General features: G+C 43.8%; 2 long non-coding RNA genes across 2 annotated transcripts in view; both read right to left on the bottom strand.

The window, feature by feature from the left end:
• On the bottom strand, positions 1-23,043 carry LOC106041063 (uncharacterized). Its single transcript, XR_010825727.1, has 5 exons — positions 22,902-23,043; positions 22,488-22,564; positions 22,230-22,324; positions 2,148-2,295; positions 1-526 (listed from the first exon to the last, which is right to left on the bottom strand). It is a non-coding gene; the product is annotated as an uncharacterized lncRNA (long non-coding RNA).
• LOC106041064 (uncharacterized) overlaps positions 1-24,901 on the bottom strand; it is a 399,163-nt gene that overhangs the window by 266,197 nt on the left and 108,065 nt on the right. The window lies entirely within an intron of this gene.

Here is a 24,901-nt window from a genome sequence, read left to right on the forward strand (position 1 = left end):
ACAGACCTACAAAATCACCCTGCTTCGGGGGACAGCACCTGGAACAAGCGGGGAATGGTGAAATCGCACAGCAGAGGTGGAATCAAGGCCTGGGGTCACATCGCCTAATGCTTCTCATGGCATCCCACACATTTAACTCCATATACCGCTACCAAAGCGAGATAGACTTGATCAGTTTCCTCAAAATTTGATCCAGGAAGATATCCAGAGAATCCAGTGAGCTTGCTGTGGCCCTGAGTCTCCTCCTTCACAGGGAGCTAAACCAACAGACACAGTTCCTCCTCCTAGCCCGACAAAACGAGCCAGGCAGTACCGCAGCTTCACCAAGGAGACAAACAAGGGCAGCTGTGATAAATGTAGATAACATCACACGTCGGTTGGAGAAGGGACGATGAGACATTTTGTTCTTGCCACAGCACACCAGCGAGGAGCTTTCAAAGAACTTGAAAGGAGGAAAATTCAAAGCCATCAAAAAGGAATATTTCTACTGTGATTAGCCTACAGCACTCATTGCCATGGGATGCTCCTGAAGGAAAAGCAAAAAAAAGATTTGAAAAGGCATTGGAAATACATCTGCCTATCAGGGCTGTCTCAAGTTGATGGCTGTCAAAACGGGGGAAGGGATCTTAAGGTTTTCTTTCCGCCCTGTGTGCACTAGCTATTCCTGCACCTTTCAGAGCCCCAGGGAAGCTGGGCACACCAGCAGGAGCACTCCCTCAGGCTCCTGACCTGGGGACTGCAGGGGCCACAGGCACAGGACCAATTCTTTGGGCAAGGGGCTCCTGACGCCCCTGGGAGTGACTCTGCCAGCAGCCCCTATCCTCCTCTTGGCTGGGGCAGAAAGGTCTCTCACACCAGCCTGCCGCTCTCCTCCCAGACCAGTTTGCCCAACTTTTGAATCGCACTTCCTCCTTTAATTTGATTAGTGACAGCTGCTATTATCTGAGGAAATCTAAATTGCCTCTTCCTGTGCTAATGAATCACTGTGCTATGTGTGTGGGGATTAGAGAACAAGATGGATTTATTAATACGTTTCTAATTAAAGGGACAGTGCCAGTGGAACTGTGGCTGTCGGTGAAAGGATTGTGGCAGGTTTTGGAGGTGGAGAGGAGAGCCACGGGTTGTCACTTCTAATTACAAGCCACGCTTGTACCTATATATCTTCACAGACTGCAAATAGTGAGTGGGGATACGAATTTGTGCGCTGGAGCAGGGCAGCTGCATCGATGGGGATGTCACAGCAAGCTCTTGGGTCTGCAGGAACCGGTTCAGGCCCAGCACAGGACTGAGGCCACACCGCCTGCTGCAGCAGCCAGCACGTTTTTAAACCAATGACTGCCTGGAGGGGGGAGGATGTACCAAGGAAAGGGTCATCCTAACCCGGCTTCTCTCCTGCACTCCTTCCTAAGCATCCTTTATTATCTGTCAGGTAATAAATCACACCTACCTGTCTGGTTAGATTTTGGGTCTGACAGAGGCTAACCACTCGGTTAGCTAAGAGTTTTAGCTTACAATTGCTCAGGTCTCTAACATGAGAGACTGTAATGAGTTTGTTTTCAAGATAACTGGGCACTTAAAAAATCACCACCCAGTTTACAAAACACTAGTGATGGATTTTGTAAACTAAACCTAATTTCTGTACCAACAGACCTGTTTGCAAGATGTGATCTGAATATGTGATGCCCCAGAGAGCTACTGTCATTCAGTCTGCTTGATAAAGGAAAAAAGGAGTGCAAATAAAAAATAAATAAATCTGTGTACATTCTTTTTATCTTGTACTTAATGCCAGGAACCCAGAGAGATGGCTTCTAGGCTCAAAATGTAATGGAGCAACATCTTCTGCCATGGAGCAGAGAAAAGGGACTGGTAAGGAACTGCCCTGTAATGTCTTCACAATCGCAGTCCAAACCAGCATCTTGAACCCCCAGAGATAAGAAAAAAAAAAAGACATGAGAAAAAAAAGTCCAAGTGCAGACACGTCCCACTCCCTAAATCATGCCATGGTTTTGGAGAGCAGAATGTCTAAAATGGTATGGTCGCCCTTACGTGAATACCTTTATGTGGGGAATCTTGACTTCATGTGTGAACAAGGAATGCTATAAGAAAGCTGTAAGTCACTCGAGGAAAATATTTCTTCTTAGACTCACCTTCTATTTTAATTCTTTTGGCCTTGCTTTATCAAGATGTAGATGCAGTATCAGTAGGATTAAGACAGGACATCTAGTGAATAAACGTAATGCCACATCCAGGAGAATGAGGTGCTCAGCTATTCTGAGATGCTCACCGCAACCTTTCCTGTTCAGAAGAACAATATTCATGCTTAAAGCAATACTGTTTGTGGTGAGGTTATTTACTTAGGTGGCAGAGCTCTGTGAATTTGTGCGCTAATAATCCTGACCCACTGAAATCACCAGACATCTCTTCGTGGACTCAGCTCTGGCTTTGGATCAGACCCTGATCCTCAGCAGATGTAAATCCCCACATCTCCACTGAATTCACTAGGACTATGCCAGGTTAGGTCAGCTGATGCTCCTGTCCCTTCTCTCTACAGTAATTCAACATGCATAATTACCTGCAAAAGCATTCTGCTGACAACAGTCTTCTCTCCTCAAATGAACTATTTTCACTGCATTCCCAAGTTCTTCATCTTCCCTAATAACTTCGTACTCTAGGTGGATTATCCATCACCATAAAATCATTCACTCTTTCAGATACAGTTAATTTTAATGAGGTTGGCATGGACTAACAAGCCATTGATTCACATTTATAGATACAGTAAACAATTCATGATTTCTTTCAATCTCTACACTTGAGTGTGCTAAATAGATTTAGAACGCTAGCCAGCAGTGCACGCTGGACACACGCCCACCCTATTACTGGGAGATATCCAAACGTTTCCTGCAAGGTTATTGCCGTGCACTTTGCCGCAGAGGAAGAGAAACTAAGAGCATATTGGAAAGAACAGACCTGCAGGATAACTTGATTTCCTGTAGTCATTTCAAATAAATGAACATGATTCAGGTTTCACTTATCACTATGTAAAGCTGACTCGTAGCTCCAGGAAAAGCCAAAAGCAGCAGAAATGCTTTTCATTGTGGATTCTCTTTCAATGAAGGTTAAAGAGTAGGGGTAACCCAGACTGCTGTTATGATGGAGGAAGACTGTCCCCAGTTTGACCCCAGCTAATTTTGGTGTTGGGGAGCTCACTGCTGTGCTCAGTAATAGCTCACACTGATAGCAACAGAACCAGACGGAGAATCCCAGCCCAAACACTGCTATTCAGGACATAGAAGTTCTCCAAACACTTTTGAGCTACCTGGCCCAAACCACCGTGCTCCATGTTCCTTTCACTCAAATGCCTCAGTTTAGCCTGTATGAATCCCCCCAGGCTAAATCCCTGCCTAGATTTGACATATAAATTACAGACGTTTCAGAATGTGAAAAGGGCAAGTCCGAGGACTAGAAGCTCAGACTCAAAGCACGAGCCATCCAGTCAGTCTTGTATTATAGGGCCAGGAGGGTCTTCAAGAGCACATATAACCTACCTCCTCACATACTTGCCCACACCCCGGCATTACATCTCAGAGATGCTCACCCACCCAGCTGCGGGGCCTCCCAGCACCCTCACCACTAATTTCATAAAAAGCTTTTTGCAGTAGGCAACCTGAATCTTCTTGGCCAAAGCATGAAGCCCGAGCATCCTTGCTCCATCTAGAGTAGATAACATGGACAAATCAGTCTCTTCCCCTTAAGTGTTTTAAAGACACCTCATCTCCCCTCAGCCCTGCTCCTTGTAATTATGTGCTCCACCACAGGCCCCTTGGCCTCCTGCTCTCCGGTGGTAACGATGGGACAACAACATTGTGCCTCCCCTCCTTGGAAGGGCAAACACATTTAGAAGATTATGAGTTTCAGATGCCACTGTGGGCAGTATGAGGTTTTTCAAAGTCCTTAGGAGAGATGGATAACACTGCTAACTATGAATTTAGCTCAAGCACTGGAAAACAAGACCACTTCCCTCACAACAAATTCAAGAGGTCTTCTGTATGGCCCCAAGTCATGACTGAAAGTCATCCCACGGTGTGCTGCTGAGTGACTGCTACAGAGTTCCACCTTCTTCCGCTGAAGTCAGGAAACCAGATTATGAGATAAAGTAATAGGAAACTTTTATGAGACTACGCCACTTGAGTGGGCATACCCCTAAATTCTTAGCAGCTATATTGATAGGATTAAGCAGCAGAAAAGACCTCCAATGTGAAAGGGGGCCCGAGGGGACTCCCAGTGCATTGGCAGCATAGTGCACGTGCCGAATCAAGTCCAAGTAATGAAGGGGCTACGTCCCCTCCTGCCTTTTACCAACACAAGCATAATTTTGACAAGGAATACAAACAACAATTTCTCCTTTGCCTAATTAAGAGATGTTAATTTAAGTGTGGTTTCCAGTGTGTGCTTAAGAAGCACAATTACTTCTGCTTTCACAGCATAAAATAAAAATCTCAAATAAGCTCCAAAGACAGCGCCTTAGGTTTAGGGTCACTAAACAAACAAATGGGCTTTGACTTCCTGGGATTCACAGATTGCAAAAACCTTTTGTTCATAATGTTCTTAGCAGACTAATTCCTGAATCTCAAGGGACCATTTACTAAATAATACTTCAGCTTCCGAGTAGGAGAAACCTGGTCCTAATTGTAGCAGTCTTGAAACAACCTGGGGGATGCATCTCTTTTCCCCAAACCCATTCAGTTCCAAAGGGACAGGAAGTATTCCTTGCGTTCAGCTTGAGAAATGGTCAGGAAAAGATGAGCTACTTTCAGACATGATACACTGGGCTCCAAAACAAGACTTAACGAGATGCTTGGGAAGCATTTGAAAGGACACAAGCCCAAAGTTCGAGTCTCTGATCATGGTTCCTTCTTCATTACTCCTTTATGTGAAAATGAGGAGCTAAGTCAAATAACGAGCAGAGTCACAAAGTAAAACTGGAGAAGCAAACTGGAGTGGGTTCTCAACAGGGCTGGCACAAGAGCTTTGGATATACATCACCCCCATCACACAGCATGGCCGTGCCTGGGGCAGGTTGGGGTGCTAGAGGCACAGCCCACGAGTGATGCCACGAGCACCCCATTGGGTGCTGAGCCCCAGGCTCCCCTGCTGGGGTGTGCACAGGGCCGATCTGCCAGGGGGACATCCTGCAGTGGTAAATTAGCTCCTTTATCAGCATTTACCAGAGCAGAACCAACAAAATGAAGGCAAGCAGGATGAGAAATAGACTGCTTCAGATTCAGAGCTCCAATAAGCCAACACTGTAGCATATGTCACTATCAGAGGGAAAGGAAAAGCAAAATGAAGCCAAACCTTGGTATTATTAAATGCAAAATGTAGAAACATTTAAAGTGACACCTTCATGAAGAGAGCTTTTAAATTATTCACAGTCAATGCAATACAATCCACAGCTAATTACAGTCTATACATGCAAATGAAAGTAATGATAATCATAATTACTTTGCACTTATATACTGTAGCAATTTTCATCTGAAGATCTCAAAGTCTTTATAAACATTAATTAATTCTCCCATCACCCCAGTGTGCTAGGTAACTGTTACCATAATTCTCATTTTAGAGTCAGGTAAACTGAGGGTCACAGAGGGTAAGTGGTGTGCTCATTGCCGCGTTTCAGTACCGCAGGTGGGATCAGAAGGGATGGCGATGCCTTGCACACTCCTACCAGGTTGCAAGAGTTACAGGTAAGGGAGGAGAGCCGTGCGGCACGCTGAGATGGGGGCAGATTTTTGAGCCAAGGAAGGAGTTTAAAACACTGCACTTACACCACAGACAGCACTGTTTTCTATAGTCCGCCACACTGCAGTAGTTCCGCTGATGAATCTACACATTAAAAGCTCTGACACTGATTTGAACATTTTAACAATTGATTTTGCCTTCAACAGAAATGGTTTATCTTACTATTTTCTTTTGTTTCTTCCAAGAAAATTCTCCCATAACGCTTTGATAGGAGGCAGGTTTGCAGAGAAAACAGCAAATACCAGAATCACCACTGCCACCAGCTTTGGCTTTATCTAACACAGACCTCTTCCCTGGACTTTAAAACGTCATAGTGAGAGGATACAGGGCACTGCTGGGATGCAGGGCTGAATTTACAACAGTTTTTGGCACATGGGCTCAGATTAAAACAACCAAGTCAGTCCTGGGCCCTCTGCTTTCTGTACGTAGGCTCCAGGCTCACAAGAAAGCTTCACTGCCAGGTAAGGCAAAGAACAGAAGATGAGGAAATTTGGGCTGTGTGCCTCTGGCAAGCAGACACCTGTGGGCTTCACAAGTTAGCATCTATTTCCCATTGACATCCAATAGATTTTGAGACTCCAGAGCAAGAAATATATATATGCTGCTTCAGCAGCACCTGCCGTAGGGAAGCTGACCACAACGAAGGAATTGTCTAACCCAACACAGACCTCCCAGGCCAAGTTGCTGGCTCCTTCCTGGGCCAATGATCCGAATCACAGGATGCAGAAAGCGAATGGGCTTGAGAAACCCTCCCAGCAGAATACCTGACAGTCCAAAAGGCAGCAGAATGCAACTTCTAACTCCTTTCACCTGTAATTACTTTTCTCTATTTGCATCCAGTGGCTCACAAAATGCACTCAGATTTTCTCCATACGCCCATTTCTGAAGGCCTTTGTATGTTAATCATTGTCTGGTACCATAAAATGCAACAGCCATCAATATCAAGCCTGCCAACTTAACAGACTCTTGTAATGGGTACATTTCTATAGACCTACACAATAAGACTAATTGCATGGGCTTGCTGTAAAAGCCAGAGGTCGTTTGATTACTCGCTGTTTCGTACCATGAAAGTGCACATTAATTATTTAAAAGATGGACTTATAATTATTGTAAGCTCTAAGTAATTACCTATAATTTTGGCAAGTGTTAGAAAAACTGATAGTCTAGCAAATTCAGGTTTTAGTCATTAGTAAGCTCATAATTACATTTAAATTGCAAAATGAGAATTATGCAATTTATCTCCCCAATAATGCATAAACATTACAGTGATTGTAGGTTTTAATGGACTATATTATTACTATAAAAAGCAGAGCAGTGATGGGCAGTGAGGGGCAATTTGAGTTCATTGCTGTTATTTTACATTATAATTGCTTATCAGTGACTGCACCGTGATGGTTCTCCTTGATTAACATGGGATAAGTCCATTCTGCCCACCAAACTGTACTGGAGAATAACAAAGCTTACTGAATAGTCAGTAGAAAGAAGTGATTGATTTTGTATCAATACAGGACTAATTGCTGTAGGTAAACAATCTAGATCACAAATGTACTCAGCGTCTAAGAGGACCAGAACTTCGGAAAAGCAGAATCCCCAGGTCATGCTGTTTTAGATCAGGCTGCTTTTCCATTCAGATTTTTCAGGATCTGCTCCCATAGACTGATCCATGCCTAAGGATGCTCAGTACTACTCCACCACGTATAAACAGCAAGAATGAAAAAGGATGTCACCAAGTAATATGTATACAAGAGGAGTTTTGAAATGCTGCTACTCCAAAGCAGTCCATGCCCATCTTATATCCCAGCACGTCAATGGAAAAATCCATTTCAACACGAGAAAAACAGTATAAGGGGTAGATACAGTTCACCAGACAACAGAACTTGTTTGGAATAGTAAATTGCTCAGCATCTCTCCAGGCAGATCAAGTTTCTAATAATAATAAATGTAAACTATCAAATTGGACCAAGTAGCTATGGATGTGTGTGCTCTGATACTTACAGATGGCCACCTTGCTCCCTGCAGCAGCAGATGCTGCAGCGGTTCAGAAAAGAGTTAATCTCTGCTTAGCAAGGTCCCCAGAGCCTTAAGAGCCGCAGCAGGAGAAAAGCAGTGAGACCTGTCTGAGGCTGACACACAAACTGGAGCACAGGACAGCAGTTTCTAAAGCACACAGCGATGGCCTAACTGTGCTCCTGCTGAACCCACGGGGAATTTACCATGTATACTCACAAGGGCAGTGTGTTTGCTGCAATTCAATAATGCCATCCTTCCTTTGCTTTTGGCTGAAGTGATTTGTATGTGGAGACTGCGCACTTCATCTATCAGACAAAGGTGTCAGTCACACAAGATCCAGGAGCAGTACTAGGAAGCAGATTAGGATAGAAACATAGGACATTTTATCCAGCTGAAAATGACTGGAATTAATTCACATTAGAAATCAGGTGAGGCAGATGGGTTTATATCCAAAACACAGCATTTTCAGCCAACAGCACTTCTTTCTACAGCCAAACAGCGATATTGGAGTTCAATACATACTGAAAAGAAAAGGCAACACCAACTGCTGTGAATCACTCATGCAATTTCCTTATGGATTTTCACCTTCCCCATCACATGGACTTCTCAAAAGATTGACCAGACAGCTTGATAGAGGTGAAAACTATGTCATTCACCTTAAAAAATCAGGACCTGCCCATGCAGTTAATGCTTTGATGATTTTAGTCTGACTCTTGTCTACTTTTATCCACAAAAAATTTGTCCCCTTATGATGTGGGAGCAATGAAACACCGGGTTGGACTGTACTTCCAGGCTTGCCTGCAGTGAGACACTTTCATACTCCATGCACCTTAGAAGCTGGAGTCCTGCCAGTACAATTGGCTTGGTTTGACACCGGGGAAATTTAAGAGCTGCTTTGTATTGTTACTTTACCAGCCCTTACACAGTGTTTGTTTTAAATGATGTGCTGTGTGATTTAGTGGTGTTTGTAGAAAATGATGAAAGCCAGTGCTTGATGTGCTGTACTGTGCGACTATTGTCTTCTCCTGGAGATGAGATATTGCTTTTCACTGGAGTTTCCCAAAAGGCAGCAGTAGCTTTAGCCTTTGGGGCACCAGATCTACTCAGAAATTCCAAAAATAAAATCCAAGGGAAATGAGCATGCCTTCAGCTCAGCTCTGCACGCCATTTAGCAGAGCAGCTCTTCCAGATGATGGATGGCAGGGAAGCAGCTGCTCCGTGCAGTTGTGGGATGCAGGCAGGGACCCACAGAACCCACACCTCGACCCCAGGGGGTAACGCCTGCAGCACAGCGAGAGGCGCGCTGAGAGCATGCCGGGAGCCTGCCCCGTGCTGCTAGTGTCAGCGAGGGGTTTGCTGCTTACTTCTGGGAGCGCAGGGTCAGGCTTTTATTAGCTGTTTGAAGGCCATGGTCAGATCATTTCTGGTGTCAATACTCAGGCTGACCCCTGCTCCTCTTGCTGTGAACTGTGGCATGAAGGGTCTTCTGTCTGGACGGCTTTGTTCAGTCAGGCAGATGCGGCTGGCATGCGTCTCTCTAGCAGTGAGAACCAAAGTCCCTGCCCCAGAGGGCTGACAGGAAAAGAAAGAACTACGTTTTGTCAAATGATAAGCTCTAGCTTCCTTAAAGCAATGCAGGAATATCCTTTGTAACCCCAAAACAGCCAGAATTCCTGTCCTGTATAAATTCCAGGTTGCTACAGGGTGAAAGAGTTGGAAATAACAGGACTCTGGGGACTTTCATACTGCTTAAGACAGGTAATCCAAAGCCTTCCCTCTGCCAATGACCAGTATCAGGTGTTTCAGTGAAGATGCACTAAGCCTTACAGGAGTTAAACAAGGGATAATATTACCCCATAATACCTACTCAAGGCTTCAGCCTAATTCCCATTTAGCAGAGTTTCACCTAGACACTTAAGCATGAGAATTTATTCCCCTTCCAAGCCTCTTTATTAAGCAGCTAAATTTGGCATCCAAACATTCAATGCCTCCTTGCACCTCCTTACATTCTTGGCCTCCGTAGGAACTGCCATTTTCTTTTACAGACACATCCAGAAACTGGAACAACTGCCTTTCTCTGGCAAGCACTCTTTGTCCTCTGGTTCAAAGGTGCGCCTAGTCACAGGTCAGTGAGCAAGCAGAAGGCATCACAAGAGAGAGGGCTTCTCAGCCGGCGCGTATTTGCTCCTGTATGATGACAGTGATGGTGGCATGGGAACACAGGATCACTGCACTGACAGAGACTGAATGGGTCGCTGGCTCCATAACCTGATAGCACGAGCCACTTCATCACAATCTCCTAAAGATGCTTCAGGCTGCATCTTTAAACAGACATCACTTTTTGTCCCCGTTATTCTGATGTGAATGCTGCTGTTACAAAGTCCTGCTGCTTTAATGGCTAAATGCTGTCTTATTTCCAGCTCAAGTTAATTCATGGTTAATGTATATGTGTCTGCTCTTAGAGAGTGCGTTTCCCTCTCTTCACTCCCGTTATATTTTTAGACCGTGATCAGATTGCCTCTCGGTCTGTGATTTGCTAGACTAAACAAGCCAAACTTTTCAAGTCCCCTGTCTCACAGTAGGTTCCACTTTCCCTTGATCAGTCAGTTGAAGTTCACCTTTCCAGGAGAGGACTCATTGGGGTAGCACCGTATCAGACACAGCAGCTTGCCTCACATCCTGCACAGTAGCACGGATACTTCTTTTCCCTTTGAAGAAGGCCTTCATCCAACAAACCCAACATCACGTTGTCATTTCCAGAGCTGCAGCACATTGGTTCTTCTCATGATCAACTGGCACAAAAGGAAATTTGCCTCATTTATTTCTAACTGATGTCTGTTAATCTAATAGGAAAAATTCTTGGTATTAGTCCAAGTGCACGACCTCTCACTTTGTATTTTTAAATCATAGCGATTAAGCTGTGAGTTATTTAAGACTATTTCAGTGTGATGAAGCCACTTTTTCCAACAGAATGAAATTCCTTAGAACTGCTATGAGCCTGCTTACTCAAATTTTTCCTACAGGTCTGGCTTGCACAGCTGCAAACTACCAGGACTTCCAGCCTCTTCACCCTTGGTCATGAATGAATGTAGGAGCTCTCCAAGTAGGAGAGAAAGATGTGGAGCTCTGGCTTGGCCAGTCTCAAGCAGACTCCTCACTGCATGACTCTCAAGACTCCAGGGAGCATGTAAAACACAGCTACCAAGCCCATTTTCCACGTGGCTTATGAAGGAAGAGGCCAAACCTTTGACCTGCCACACATCAGAGCATACCTGGCCATCAGGTAGGTTTGGAAGGGTTTGCTGCTCCCAAGTCACCATTCCTACTTTGCTGCGAGGTTAGCTCAGCTAGCCCAGTCTCTTCAGGGTTCCTCAGCCATTTGTGCCACCTGATCGTTCTCTAGAGACATGTCTTGTACAGGAAGCCTGGAGCAAGAGCGTTCACAAGACAGGTGAATCACAGTATCAGGTATCACAGTTCGATGGGCCTAACTCAGATTTCAGTAATTTGATCCTAGAAACCCCAATGTACAATTACTTTACTTTAAGCTTATTACTTCTCTTGATGATGTCCAGGGAAACATTTTGTAAGTAGTGTTCTTATCCCATGAATTAGCATAAGTGCCCTTTCTTTGGCTTTACTGGCACAGCAGAAGTAACTGCTCACAGTGCTCTGTGCATCAGGGTGTGCTACAACAATGGGTTTTAGGAAACAGAGAGTCCATGTCTGAACAGGGGAGTAATGCCCCCTGGGAGTGCGTGAGGTGTCTGCCTGTGCAAAAGCCATCAGTGACACTGATGCTGGAGAGGCTGGGTTACCAGGGCACTGGAGGGAGCAGCTCTGAAATCCTCAGCACCAGGTTTTACAGATCCCTCTCCTGTCTGGGTCTGAAAAAAGGCAGCTGAGCCTCATTAGTGAATCAGCCAAGCAGGACAGGTAGCCTCAGGTTACACTAACGAGCCAATTAAGAGGACTTAAAGAAAGCTTGGCTAGGTAACAAGGGAGGAGAAAGCCTGGCAGCATTGGTTGGGGAAGTAGAGCTGTGCTGTTGAAGATGGGCTGCTGCATAATTACCAAAGCTTTTTGCATTGTGCCATTAGGGAATGGGTAACCTTAAGACTAAAAATGACCGATTTGGGGTTGTGACGTTGTTAATTTGAATCACCAGATTGTAGAGTAAACCAAATACCAGTAAATAGTGATATTCTTGCCCTACCTGACAGGAGATTTTAGTGCACATTGGAGGCCCTGCTTGACCTACCACCACTACACCCAGTGTCCCAGAATCCTGCTAACACCCTTGAGGATTCTGGGGTAGATACTTTACAGGAGTGGTTTGTTGTGGTGGGAACTGGGCCCTCCTACCTGTCAGGCCCAGTTAAGAGATGTTGGTTACATCACTGCCATGTTGCTCAAATGGCTCAGGCGGACTCTTGTGTGCTGCAGGAGGCCTCTTCTCCTCTATAACTCCACGTGTCTGGTATATTTGAGTGGCCTGCCCTGGGGCTCATAACTCACTGCCCAGAGTTGTGCCTGGGTGATAAAGAAGTCACACCATTGCACTGCTGACAGGGGTTTAACACAGTCCAGAGCCAGTCCCATGGCTAAAATACACACAGACATCCTATTTACAGCAACTTTCCACTTCCACAAAACATCTGTTGGGAGTTCACACTTGGACAGAAGAAATTGGAGAGTTCACTCTCAAGGCCACTTGGATTTACTTGAATGAAAGCTACCACGAAGCAGAGATGTTTTCCTCAGCGCCTTCTGTGGTTAACTGCTTGTTTTGTACTTCTGTTTGGTTTAGATACCAAGCAGTGCTCAGAGTTTTTGGAAGCATTCCAGGAGCTACCACTTGCAGGAGTCAGGCCCCAAAAAGCTTGGGGAGGGGAGGCCAGACCCACTGGGACAAGGTACTACTTACTCACAGTCCTTCCTTCAACGTACTGTTCTGCCCCACCACGCTCTTCCTTACAGCAGTACTCACATCCCACACCCATAGAGGCCGTGAGGTTTCTGCCTCCTTGAGACAGAAATGCTTATTTCTATCTCCATCAATAGAAACAATTTATCACGGCAAGCAGACACTTCTGAAAAGTTTCATTGCAGTATCCCAACATCTCTTATTTTTTAAAAGTTTGAAATCTGACTCAAACTGAAGAAGTAATGTCAAAAGTCCTTGTTAACACCTCACTTACAAGCACCAAGAAGCATTTGATTGAGATGTTAATATAGGAGACAGACTACAGTGTGAACATTACTCAGTCTTAGCTCCCTCAAGGTATAATCACTACTTTCTTGAATAAACAACAACAAAAAGACACAACAAGCACATAACCATAGAATAATGTCTGTTAGAAAGGACCTCCTAGGTTCACATGGTCCAAACCCTCACTCAGGGCAGGCAGCCCCAAAGTTCAAGACAACTTCTAAGGTACTTCAGGCTGTTCCCTTAGCATTTAAGTTCCAGTGAGCCTGCTAACACAAACGAGGATTTGTGAACAGCACCAGAGGAGGTGAGAGCAATGGCCAACACAGTGACCAACGCTACTGACTACAGAAATACAAGGAAAAAGACTTTCCAAAAAAACTTCACTGAGTCCAGGTTCACAGGAATCCAGACTGGGGCAAATACCTGAATGTAAGTGCTTAAGGTCTGGCAGGAAACCTCAACTTCACAGAAACACAGGATTACACTCATTCTGAAAAGGAAGATGCTGTTGAAGCGCAGCATTATATGATCATCAAATGGATTCAGATATATGAATAAACACTATTCAATTCTTTTGTACTGAGGTGAAATCTGGAAAGAAAGGTGTTATCAGAATAAATATAATACTTTAAAGTGCCTTTTATTTTCTTGTGGGGAAACAGTCACCTCAAATTCTTGGATGTTGGCTTTGCATTGCATAAAAAACAACCAACCAACCAAACCACACACACAAGAACTTCCAGCTATTTCACTTCTGGGTCACAGATCTGCAGCTCTCAGGAAGACCTGGATTGTCCTGACAGCCCAGTGCCTCATGGACAGCAATGCTGTCATACAGCAGGTCCCAGTCACCAGAGACCAAATCCAGACACACCCAGTATTTTACAGAAAACAAAATTCCAACCCAAATCTGGCCAAGTTCTCCAATGACAGTGAGAATTAAGATCCTGATTCCAACATATTCAGTCCCATCCAGTCATGCACCTACCTAGACAGCACATCAAAGACAACACTTTTGGGGGTGGGTGGAGGATGTTGAGCTTTTCAGTTTGGGCTTGAAGTAAATTAATGCTTATTATGCAAACCAACCTCTTCCTATTTGTGAAACCCAGACCTGAAGCTAATTTTGTCTTCAAGGATTTGTTACAGTCCAGAAAGGCCAGGATCAATCCACAGAGATTTAATACGCTTTGGAAGCTCCCTACAAGCTCTATCAAAATCTGCCCAATGGATCTTTGGCCAAGAGTTAGGGCAAGTTTTATGTGTCTAGCCCAGTGTCTTGTTTGTCCATTGGCCAATATCCAGAGCTTTTTTTCCAAGTAATTCCTTCTGCACAAGCACTACTGGAGTCTGGTAAGCAAAAATGGCCCATAAAACCGCATGATCATTTTACAGCCATATGAAAAGAACACAGAGTTCTGTTCTGAGTTAAAGTCCCTAGCCCACTGCTAGCACGAGACAATAATACTAGCTGCTTGCATCAAGGTGCCTCAACTGGAAAGAATCCCAGTTTAATCTGATGGAACAAAGCTGTCTACAGGAAGAACAAACACAAATAGGTCCTGTGACACCTGACTGAGCATCAAAACGCATATTCCATCCAGATGGCCGTCTTCTGAGACCACAAACTGGAATGGCAAACAACAAAACTCATGTTTGCAGTCAGCTCATCTGGATGAGCGCATGACAGAGTGAAATCAGATCTACAAGGCTAGATATGGCTTAGGAGCTAGCCTTAATATTCTTTTTGAAAGAATTTTAACAAAATTGAACAGTTTCACATTTCAAGTGTAAGACAACAATGAAGGGAGAGCTTATGGTTTTCTTTTTTCCTTTTTCAATAAAGAGCTTAGATAGTCTTTTCTTATTTAGACAGATGGATACCACTCCTACCCTGGAAAAAATATGCAGTGCCCTTTGTAGTTGAATCAAAGTAAAGCTGAATGGATGAAATAAGACCTGCCAAGCACAAAATATTTTGGGGCAGAGAAAACAAGTGGTAGTTATGAGAGCCTGGGTTTGGATCCAGAAGAGGAGGAAGAGGGGAACACTTGTTGTTTTGAAACATTTCAAAGCCTATACGTTGGATGGCTCCTCAATGCAAACACATTACCTTTAGTTTACCTGTCAAGATGTGGTCTGGCTACTCAGCATTGAAATTTTGTAAGTGACTCACTGAATAAATGCACTTGCCAAGGAGTCAACAAGTACATAATTTATTAAATGTTGGTATTTGACCAAACGACATGGAAGAATTTCAGAGTTTTACTGACCTAGGAATTTTACAGAGCTAGAATATGCTTAGGCATTACAAAGGAACTGCAAAATACTCATTAATATTCTATGCTGCCCTTCACTCAATTCCTACAAAAAACATTATATTCATATATCATCCTGCAGATATGCTGAGATTGCCAAAGCTGTCCAGAGAATACAGTATCCTAGCTGCACCAAAGTTATTGAAATTGGAAGTGATTAAGGCCCAGTGGGATGGGGCTTTGAGCAACCTGGTCTAGTGGGAAGTGTCCCTGCCCATGGTGGAGGTGGAATTAGATAATCTACAAGGTCCCTTCCAACCCAAACCATTCTATGAAACTGGATGTTCAGATGTTCTAGTTTCTTTAAGTCTTATAAATAGTGCTTAAAATAACACCAGAAATAACATCAGAAGATGGCCTTGTGGCAGCAGCACAGATTCAGACAATCTAGATGCAACTACTGTCTCATACAAGTTTTGTGAGTAAACAGCCAATACACTGCAGTATAACTGTGTCCCAAGTTAAAATAGGAATAATATTTTTTCTCCCTCTACTCTCTGTTAGAAATAAATGTAATTAGAGTTTGGACAATGTTTTCTCATGTCAGTATATAACGGGCAGCTCCACATCCCATGGGTGCTGTTAGGGTTTCCATATATTAATCATAGAGAATAACTACTTGAGACGTGACAGGCTGCTTGGCATCATCTTTTGTTAGACCAGTGCAGTAGCTGATTAACTCAAAGGCGCTACTTTTACTTCTAAATCTTGCCTCACTTCCACCCCAAGATCACCACAGCAATAAGAACATTACTGCTACAAAGAACTAGCTTTGCATGGAGCCTTCTTGATAGAATTAAAACTGGAATAAGAAACTTTCAACCCTGCGGATACAGATATAAACAGAAACAGATTTTAATATTACATCTTCTATACCCGAAAAGGAAGAAAATTCTAAAGACTTTTGAGACCCACAATACTATTTCTTTAGTCTAATGAAGGTATAAAGGTTTTTCCCTTTCATGGAGAGCTTTCAATGATTAAATCTCAGGGAGATCAAAAGAGACTTTGAATTTAACCAAATAATCCTTCCCCACATGGAAGTGTTTTATGAATCTTCTTTTAAACATGAATCTCCGAGAAGGTGAACAAGGAAATGATGGTCATCTGCACTAACTTTAAGTAAACCAGAAACATACAGAAGCTAATGAAACATTAAATAAATATGCCCCTATCTTTGGCTACTTAATTCCTCGTAATGCTCTTCAGAAGCAAAACGTAAGGATAACAGAAATAAATCAACAGTTTTGAGAAGCTGACACTGAGGCAACATTTCATGCAGATTGGTTCATCACTAGCTCCTGTTCAGTCATGAAGATCTAATCTCAGCATCTTCCGACCCTTTTCCATACCTCATTACTTTCTAATCACTTACGGCCCTTATCGAAGAAAGCTCTGAGCCTCTCAGACTGGAACAAATCCATAAATCAAAGACAATAGCTTTTTTGCTTTCTTTAGCAGCCCGTCTTTTCTTTTTAATCTCATCCATCTGTTGAATTTGAAATTCACTTTGTGTATACATACTGCTAAAAAATAAAGAAACGAGGGAAAATATTTTTGGTAAAGAATATCCTGTCTGCTGACTTTCTGAGTTAGCATGAGGCACTAACCCTGGCACAAATCCAGGGAACCAAGGATACCTACCACAATCTGTTATCTTGCTTGTCTTCAGCAGAGTTTCACAGTATCCCTTTATTGATATATAGCTTCTTACCCTTGGGCAGACAATAGGAAAAAAGAACACTAACAAAATAATGAACTGACTATTTTGATGGCTGTTTGTAGTTTTCACTGAAAATTCTGCAATGCAAATTAAGAACACACGCTTATTAACCATCAATCTGTCTGTCAACTTCTGAAAGTACTTAACAATCAATTTTAAATTTATTTATTTTCTGGATTCCAAGGAGGGTTTTTTACTCCTAATACTCTGCAGCAAAATCATCCCTATTGGGCCACATTAGCGACTTACAGATAGATTTCTGGTCTTTAAAGAAGATTATATGAGTGATATTTGTTCTAGTAATTATATCTCCCAGATCAGCGTAGAGTGATGCATTCAAGCCCTTTAAAACAGAATGTCTCACAGGGTTTAATGGGTTTAACAGGGATTGAAACAACACCCAGGAAAAGAGGCTGAGAGGGCTAATGCAAGCTAAGAAGATGAGAAGGACTTCCTCCTCATTGCAGCTAGACAAATAGAGATTGTATTCTTCCACCTTCAGTAACAAACACACGTAGGACTTGTCAATAAAACCTGCAGGAACTACAGCAGTGCAAAACGCTGAGAAGATCTAATGGGCACTTTGCTCACCTGAGTTTTTCTTTTTTTTTTTTTTTTATGTGCAGCTACAAGAACCAAGTTTTGTTTCAATGGAAGCAAGGCAGAACCTGTCTAGTGAAATAGCTTGGGAGCTATTTTATAGGTTTGCATGTGCGGGACTGAGCGCAAGGGAAGACAGTGGATAGGGAAGAAGAATATACAGAGAGGGACAGAGATGGGAAAACTCATTTGTAAGAACTTCCTCTACTTGAAAGAGAGGGAGCTATAAAACGAGCTGTGAGGAGCTTGCCCTGCTCTGCTTTTTTGGACATCTTTTCCAAGCCTGCCTGGTGAACGGATAAACACACAGCAGCGCAGGGCCAGCACAGTGGAAAATTCTCAGCATCTGCACACACCTCCTACTTTCTAACTAATAATAATAGCTCTGTGGAATGGGTAAGTCACTCTAATACAGGCATATAAATACTTCCAAATTGGCATTTTGCTTCAACCCAGCCTGGTTTTGAGCTGGGTATATTACACTAGAAATGTGCCTAAGAAGAAACTCAGCCTCCGATTCAGAAGGAGATGATTTGATATACATAAAACAAAAACATCCACCTGGAGTTGAATTTGCAGACTAGAAGCACTGGAAAGCAATAGGAATCCACAAGAATAAAGATAATACAGTTCTGGAATACAGATAAATATAAGACATATGCTGTAAATGGGTTTAAATTTCCAAGGCAACACAAAATGTACTATACCTCACCTCTGTGTTCCCTTTGCCCAGACAACTTATTGGGATTTATTTGGAGCTGTCTAACATTTTGATGACATTCAGACATCATTTATCTCCCAATGCACAGTCAATGTCAGCAGTGTTATTTAGGAGCTAAACAGCCAAGGGATAAAAGCCAAGCTGCTGCTTAAGACTGGTCTCATTTAAAAGTATTTAGGTAATTATAGATGAATTTACTCTTCAAGTTCTTCTTTGTTGTTGTTGTTGTTAGTAAAACAGACAACCAAATTAAGCCTACTTGTAGTAGTAAAATAATAACTACAAGTACTGTTCTATACCCTTGGCACTCTTCAGTTTTGTACCATTGCGTGAGCCTCAATAATCGTTTGGTGCGAGCTACTTTGGCTGGACAGCTGCTCTGTGCCACCCCAGAAGCTGCATTTCTCCACTGGGCGAGATAATATACAGTTCAAGTACTTTATAGTTTTGAGACCTCTCTGGACAAACAATGCTACAAAAGATGTGCCACGTCTTGTCCTCAGTAATTTATCTCACTGTCAACTGGTTACCATAAAATAGGACCCCAGAGTAAGTGAGAAGGTAAGGAAAGCCTGCTTAATAGGGGGGAGGGATGCTAGAAGTATGGCTTGTCATCTCCAGTGCCAGGTTATTTGTGAGAGTCTTCTCTAAGGACTTGGAGGCAGAACAGATATATACTGAAGTAAACCAAACTCTTTGCTATATTTTCCATCTTACATTTCCTTATATTTTTCCATGGAAAGTCAGTAAAAAAGCTTTTTTTCCTCCCCCTCCTTTTTTAAACTTTGCTTGTCAGCTACACAGGAAGAGAGGGAAAAAAAACTTCAAGAGCATTTCATAGCATAATTTAGTAATAAACCATCCCACACAGACCATCTCAAGCACAAAAGCCAAAGACTGCCATGCCCGACTTCTACAGAGCATATGAAGGATGACTTCCTTTACATGTCTTTCATTGACTCCCCTTTCCCGCTTTAAGGATGGTTTTTCAGGCCTAGTTGAGCAAAACATCCTCCTGGACAGGAGGTAAAAAAGCACAGACTGCCAAGAGCTGTCACCATTGCCCAAAAGTCACCCTTGGAGTGTCAGCCTTAGCACATGCTCAAGGGACACAACTTTAATGCAAAGTCTAAATCTAATGAGACTCCCATGTCTGGGATGAGAATTTAGAGGAGTTGAACAAAAATATTAAGGAGGAAGAGATCACTTTTTAAACAGCTCCTGAATGGCTTTTCCAAGCAGCATCTCTGCAGTGGGGTGGGGCCAATAAATAACTGGCAGGGCCAGCAGTCACATCCATCTGTTTTCTCTCAACTCCAATGCCCAAAGCACCTCCTATTGTCTGAAGATGCTGCGCGCTTGGTGTGACTGTGCGTGCAAGAGAAAGAAATGGAAGGTTACTAAAAAAGCAGTTTGGCTAAATAAGGGAGCTAATTACGTATGCTATTTCTGTTCCTCAAATGCCTGCCTTCCTCTCTTTCCCTTGAGGTTTCTAGAGAAGCCTGACAATCAGGGCTGAGATTTACTGTCAGCTTCCGTTAGGCAAATCAACCAGGCTGGGGACAGGAGAAACACAAGGGGAAAACAGTCCTAACAGCTACCAAATTCAGCACCAATAACACGCGTGTGTACACATTGCCAAAAATTAGTTACTGTCCTAAAAACCAACTTCTTTGGGAGCCTCCTGTGGTCCCTGAACCACGACGTGAACACTGTTATCCACCAGATCTGTAGAGATGGGCATGGCTAACAGCAACCGCTTTCAATGCTCCAACCAAGCAAATGGCCTTCTGCATGTTCACTGTCACAGAACTCATCTCCGTGTTGTAACTGATGTGTAAAAGCGATCTTTGTTATTTGAACTAAAGACACAAAAACCTGCAAAACAGAAGGCTTTCCCAAGAATAAGAGCTGACCCTTATGGATACAGAGCATTGGATCTGACATTGTAAAGCCTCAGCATTTAAAAAAAAAAAAAAAAAAAGGACTTTATCAAATATACTTTTTTCTTTTAAAACTTTTCCTTTAGGAAACACTAATTTTTCCATCAGTGATTTTTATTGTATTTTCATCAGTCTATACATGGAGTGCAAACAGTTCTCCACAGAACTTAAGTCCAGTTTTAACCAGTAAGTTTCTACCTCCTCCTTTTTTTTTTTAAACTCTCAAAAAAAACCCATGCCGTTATTTCAAGGGCAGGCTAGACCCCAGTGCATTGCCATTCATCCTGTTTGTGCCCTAAAGCAGTGCCAGGATCAGTCACTACACCAAGAGAAAGAAAAGAAAAATTAGAGCCGTATATGCTACAGGGAATGCAGATCTTTCCCTGGTTAGAAATAGTGGGGTCTTGTTGATATTTGTGATCTGCAGCCATCAGGGCAGGAAGGTAGCTTGTACGAAATGGTTTCCACAGTAATCTCCAAGAAAAAAAAAATATATATTCTTTTCTCCAGCTGTGAGATGTCTATGAACTATAATCATGTATGTCTTCATCAAGCAGTTGTGAGACATCATCAAATCAAACTCACTGTGACCAGGGGATTAAATTAAATTATACATCTCCTTGTGATTGCAGAGTCATTTAAATAAGCCCCTGACCCACAGCAAACATCACCAGTGTAGTCACAAACATCAAATGAGATTTAGGAGTTTCCACAGCACCTGGGGCTTGAGGGCCTTCATGAGTTACAAATACCAGTTAGCTTGGCACTATTGTACCTTCTTTGGGTATTAACACTTCAGGGAAACATTACATCCCTGACAGAAAAGGAGACCTGCCCAAAGCGGTGGACCTGGGATCTGAACTGCTTGCTGCCCGTCCTCACTCAGCAGACACCCACTTCTCCCCTGTGCACCACACAAAATCCAACCGGCAAAGGTCTCCAGGAAACCTCTACTCATTTCTGAAGGCTCCAGCCGAGCCTGCAGACTCAGAAGTACATCTCCTGAGGAACGGTGGCACAAAGGAAAAGCAGAGGGACGAGCCTTGCCTACAGGTGGGAGCGCAGGGCCTCACGGGGGCCCACACAGCCTTTCAGACTCCCAGACAAGCTGAGGGGCAGGGGAAGACAGGCTTTACACAAACGCGGCTTCTTCTCACCCAGACACCCTCGCATGGCAGAGCCACAGGGCTCATCTGCATTCCTGTCCTCCTCAGCACCTCTCATCTCCGGGTCCCCAAGTCACCGAGGCCGCCTCCTCCTCCTCCCCTTCCTCCCGAGCCGCGGTAACAGCTGGCGGGAAGGCCCAAGCCCAGCCGCTCAGGAGTCCACTGCTAACAATTAACAGATGCTGCTTCCAATTCCTAAAGACCACTTGAGACTAAGCAGGAGGGACTCGGTAATTGTCTGAGGCTGGATCTATATCGAGAAAAGCCAAAGCTTGGAGGATAAAGACTGCTTTGCCTCTTGATGTGTTTTACTTCCCTGCAAAGCCCATCATATGCACAAGACAAGCTTTGTACTCAAGCGTAATCAGCTAAAACAAAGAATTGACAAAAGTTTGCTAGGATGGTTCGTGACAATCCTCCTACACTAAGGATTTCTAAATTACTATTTTGAAGCTTAGTATACAAGCATTCCAATCAAAGTACTTTACGCTCCTAATTCCCAAACCTATATATTTCAGAAAAAAAAACAAATAATTCTAAGAACAAGGCTTTTCCCATTAGGGAGTCCAAAATTTCAGTCTCTTGAGCCTGGATTTTTTTCTTTTTCAGGAGAAGCACTGCTTATTTCATGGGTTGGGGAACAGTCATACAACACATTAAAGAAAAAACTGCAGCCTTTGTGTGTTGGGTTTTTTTTTTTTAGCATAACCATGGAAAAAAACAACTTTGCCTACCTCTTCATCTCTTTCTGACTGGTTTCCCGTATCCCGCAGTCATTCCCCAGGACATCCACCAAAGCCAACAGGTCAGGGAAGGCATCGAGCTCAAGCTGGGGACAGATCAACCAGGCAGGTCTCAGCCCGAGCTGCCCCAGCTGGGGCTCCACGGAGCAGAGCTGCCCCACCAGAGCCATCAGGGGCTCTGACAGGCTCCAGGAAAGCCCTTTCTGAAATGGTCTCACACCACAGAAGAAAAAAACTAATTTCTCCCACCTGAGAGGATTCTCAGGCTGCACGTCCTTGCTAGGAATCCATTTCAGAGCTGAAGTTTACAGGATAAACCATTCAGCCTAAGAGGAGTTGTCAAAAACACAGCTAAATGGCAAACACATGTAAGTCCCAGGCCTTTCCCCAAGCCCCACTTGTTCTTTTTTTAGCCTCAGGAGAAAAGCACATTCCTCTGCATAATTTATTTCTTCAACAGAATTATGCAGAAAACTGCAACTAAATTGCTTTTCCTGATTAAAACCAGAGAGTTTTATATTCTCCCTTTCTTCCACCCCCATTTCTGGATTGTTGGTTTTTTTTTGTTTGTTTTGTTTGTTTTTTTAGTCCTATAGCCTCTACTCCCTAGATCCAGCCCTTTAATTCCACCCAGAAAGAAAGCAAAGCCCCTTCAGCTCCTACCTCCCACAGCACATCCCCAGGCATGGGCAGAGTGTTCCCTTCCCCCTGCCTCAGCACCGTTCCCTAAAATAGGGGCCCAGGCAGCCCAAGGACTGGTTCTGTCATGGGCCCTTGTGGTTTGGGGGGCTTGCTGAGGTGAAGGAGGCTTTTGGATGGAAAGGGGGCAGGTATTTTATTTCAGACCATAAAAGAGCTTTCTTAAAGGGCTTATGTTTTCAGAACAGGGCTAGAAGGTCTACAGGTAGGAATTTACAGGCCTGAAAACCCAGCTTTGTACCAGGAGCTGAAGAGCACAGGTGTTAGCACATGCACTTGTGTAACAACAGAGCCAGGTGCAACTGTTCACAAATCATGAGGGCTAACATCAGGGCAAGAAGGACTTGCTTTTAGAACAAGCTTTCTCCCTTTGAGTGTGACAGTAATTTTAGCAAACCTGGAAAAGAGACTGGGGATCGGTAGTTTGGGAGAGCAGTTTCACCTCCCTGTGAACTCATTTCCTTGTGCAGCAGTGATGTGGTTTTATTTGCATTTAGTTCGGGATGAATGGATTGGCTCAGCTCTCCAAAACCCTTCCTACAGAGACCTGTTTCAGTCCAGAGGTTGGTTATAAACATTTGTGTGCCCGTTACCATGCTCTTAACAGAAATAAAAAAATGGAAGGATTTTCACTTTTGTTTAAAATCTTTGCCTGGTAGGAGGAACCTGATGTGATGAATCAGTGCTGAGCCATGCTTTACGGTACCTGCCTGCACCGGAGAAATTAGGGCTACGGCAGGTCAATACAGGCACGCTCAGTGTTATTTGACAGGCTGTATTTTCAAAGCGATAGGGCTGCAGCTTTCTGGAGGGCTGTGCTTCCCACTGCAGGACGTTTAGCAACACTCCTGGAAACGAAAATACAATTGGTGCAGCTCTGCAGGGATCTCTGCATCATCATTGTAACAGCAGGGCCACCTCCCTCCTCAGTCTTGCCTTTATTAATCATGAGCGTAGTTCTGGGTCACGCTCCTGGATGAAGAAGGCAAGAAGATGTAGGGTTGGGGGCAATTAGGGGCTGTTGCTTAGCCATTAAATCCTCCTCGTCAGCTGACTTAGGTTATATTTTTTTATTAGTAGAAAAAGATACCACTACTGGTCTCCTTGCCATCTCTCTCCCAGCCCAGCTTTTCCCATAAACAACAGAAACAGCCATATAGCTGTGGTGTCTCAGTTTGGTGTTACAGGGTTACAATACCCCACAAAAGCACTCTAAGGGCAGAGCGAGTCCCTTTCCTATAGCGGCAGTCAGGTGCTAGTGAATGGAAAGCGAGACAGTGAGTTCAGGCAAAACGTGCAGCAAACCTGAAGCAAGCCTTGTTCAAATACCCAAATGCACACCCCAACCATTCAACGCTCAGCCTAACTTCTCTCAAAGAGGCAGGGAGAAAAAGGAGCCTGGCTTGAACACTTGTCCAAGCCTTGTCCTGGCGAAGGGAAAAGGCCCTTGGAAAACACACATCCAGGAGCTGCCCATTGGTGCACCAACCCAAACGCCGTTGCAGAGCTGACCTCGCACGCGTCCATCCCGGCTCTGCACATGGGCTAACATCACGCAGCACTGACGTGAGCTTAAGGCTGCTCCTGGGCCTAATTCCTCTGCCCTGCTCTGACTGAGCAGGACCGAGACCCAGGCCTATCATCCCTGAGCATCCCTGGGCCTCAACTCCAGGATCGGCAGACAGGCATCTCACCACTTCCCACACCTCTGCGTGCTCAGGGCTGCTCGTTTTATGTTTTATCAGTTCTGGCTGAACTATGCACTTGGTTTCCTTCTGCTTATCATTCATGGCCCTGCTAATAGGACGCACCAGCTATTATAAACCCATCGCTGCAGAGGCTATTGACACATCTAATGTGTCAGAAACACGAGCTTCTTTCCCAACAACAGATCGTTAGCTCGCTGATGCTGCCTTTCTTGCTCGAATCCATTAATCATTGATCTTCAGTTTAAAACTTCAAAT

The sequence above is a fragment of the Anser cygnoides genome, chromosome 18, assembly GCF_040182565.1.
Source record: "Anser cygnoides isolate HZ-2024a breed goose chromosome 18, Taihu_goose_T2T_genome, whole genome shotgun sequence".
In the NCBI taxonomy this organism is placed as follows: domain Eukaryota; kingdom Metazoa; phylum Chordata; class Aves; order Anseriformes; family Anatidae; genus Anser; species Anser cygnoides.